Source organism: Echinops telfairi, unplaced genomic scaffold, assembly GCF_000313985.2.
Source record: "Echinops telfairi isolate 266 unplaced genomic scaffold, ASM31398v2 ScPeMD7_1713;HRSCAF=2227, whole genome shotgun sequence".
Taxonomy (NCBI): domain Eukaryota; kingdom Metazoa; phylum Chordata; class Mammalia; order Afrosoricida; family Tenrecidae; genus Echinops; species Echinops telfairi.
In genome coordinates this window covers 20,522,298-20,524,912 of record NW_022105611.1, presented here as the reverse complement: position 1 = coordinate 20,524,912, position 2,615 = coordinate 20,522,298, and positions in this window count along the sequence as shown.

Here is a 2,615-nt window from a genome sequence, read left to right as displayed (position 1 = left end):
GGCACAGCTTCTTCTCAGCTCTTTTTGCCGGCAGGCCTCACCCTTGGCCTTGGCCCAGCCTCTGCCTGACCTGGGCACATGTCACAAAGCTCTTTCCAAAACCAAACCAAATCGAACTCACTGCCGCCCAGTCGATGTTGACTCGGAGCATCCCCCTGTGAATGCCCAAGACTGTTTACCGGAGTAGTAGAAGCCCAGTCTTTCTCCTGCAGAGCTGCTGGTGGTTTTGAACTGTCGACCACAGCCCAACGTGTAATCAGTCCATCACCGGGGCTCCTACCCCAAACCCTGTAGCTCTGCCAATAAGTGACCGGAGGCCCCTATTCCACCAGCAAGCCTTCCCCCTGAAGGGCCTCAGCTCTTACCCTGTGGGTCGGCACCCCCCTGTGCCACCTTGTGCTAGTTTCCTGATTCCCATTGCTGCCATTTCCCTGCCCTGGACTCTGCCGTCTTGTGGCTGCTTCTCCCCGACCTGTGCCATCTCCACCGCTCACTCTGTCTCCTGGGTCTAGGATTCCTCAGCTCAGGTTCCCCAGGGCCAAAGGGTGTGTTCCATTCCTGGGTCTTTTCTGGACGGTAGTGAGGGTCCCTCTTACTTCTGAGTGGTTCATTTTCAACCTAATGGGGGATGATAAAATCGACCAATCTTCTTTCGGGGAGATTGTTTGCCTTATTTGCACGATCCCAGCCCTGCAAGTGTTCTGTGCACCTTATGTGCTGTGTCAGCAGGCTGTCCAATCCTCCTGGTGGACCACAGGCACCTTGCTGTTGTTGTTTCCAATCGCTTTGTGGAAATCACAGTGCCGCCAAGGCTCCTTATACATGGCTCCTTGTACTTGCCCTTGAATGGATTCTGACTCATAGGACAAAGTGAAACTGCTGCTGTAAAGCTTTATGGGAGCAGAAGGCCTCATCTCCCCCACCCCCCAAAAAAGGGGCTGGTGGATTAAAACTGCTGACTTTGCTATTAGTGGCCCAAGGCATAACACGCCACACAACTTCTCACTCAAACCTAACGTCCATCAAGTCCACTCTGACTCCTAGAGACCACCAGGGCTCCTCTTGACCATATTAAGTCATTCTCTGCACCACATATGGTAGTCCTACAACCTCAGAATTACCTGGGTGCTTATTAGAGACGTATGTTCTTGGGTCCTAGCCCAGATCTAGGTAGGGCTCCTAATCCATTAGTTCCTGTCCAAACACCCTACCAAGGATGTGCATTTTCACCAGAGACACACTGATTTAGAATCTATATTTCCCAAAGCCCCCCAAGTCATTCTTCTGCATTACAAACTCTGCTCTACGGGTGGCTCTCAGAATTGGTCGTTACACCTGACAACTCCTTAGGAATGCAAACGCTCAGCAGGGGTTGGAACCAGAACAAACCAGTTTGGAGTGCTGTCCAGATTTACTGAATCGGAACCTCAGGGTGGGGGCCTGCATTTTGTTTTCACAAGTCCTCCGGGAGATTGTGACCCCTCTAAAGTTTGGAAGGACTGGCCTAAGAGACCCTGGAGCCAGTTGTGCAAATCCTCATCCTGTTGTTATGTTGTCAGGTGCCCTGGAGTTGGTTTTGACCCGGAACGACTGCACAACAGAAGGAAGCACTGCAGCCACGGTCAGTCCATCTCGTTGAGGGCCCTCCTCTTTCCGCCACCCCTCCACTTGACCAAGCATGATGCCCTTCCTTCTCCAGGGACTGGTCTCTCCTGACAACGTGTCCCTAAGTATGTGGGACAAAGTCTACCACCCTTGCCTTTAAGGAGCACTTGGCTGTACTTCTTCCAGGACAAGTCAGGGCGTCCTTTCAGCAGTCCATGGTACTTTCAGTATTTTTCTCCAGCACCGCAATTCAAGTGCATCGGTTCTTCTTGGATCTTTTTTATTCGATGCCCAACTTTCCCATGCATGGGAAGCAATTGAAATCACCATGGCTTGGGTTAGGTGCCCCTTAGTCCTGTAAGTGACACCCCTGCTGTTCGATACTCTAAAGAGGTCTTCTGCAGCTTAAGTAATTAACTTAAGTGATGCATCTTTTGATCTCTTGACTGCTGCTCCCTTGATCACTGATTGTGGAACCAAGCAAGACAAAATCCTGGACAGCTTCACAATTGTCTCCATAGACCACGATGTTAAATATTGGCCCAATTGGGAGCATTTGGGTTTTCTTTACGTTGAGTCATAATCCATACTAAAGGCTGCATTTCTTGATCTTCATCAGCAAGGGCTTCAAATCCTCCTCCCTTTCAGCAAGCAAGGTTATATCATCTACATACCACAGGTTGTTAATAATCCTTCCTCCAGTCCTGATGCTGTATTCTTCTTCATATAATCCAGTTTCTCTGGTGGTTTGCTCAGTACATACATTAAATAAGTATCGTGAAAGGGTGCAATTCTGATGCACACATTTGCCAATTTTAAACCACAAAATATTCTCTTGTTCTACTCACATAACTGCCTCTTGAGCCATGTACAAGTTCCACATAAGCACAATGAAGTCAATAAAACACAAGCAGACATCTTTCTGCTTTCAGCCAAGATCCATCTGACATCAGTAATGATATCCCTCATTCCCCACCCTCTTCTGAATCCAGCCTGAACCTCTGGCAGTT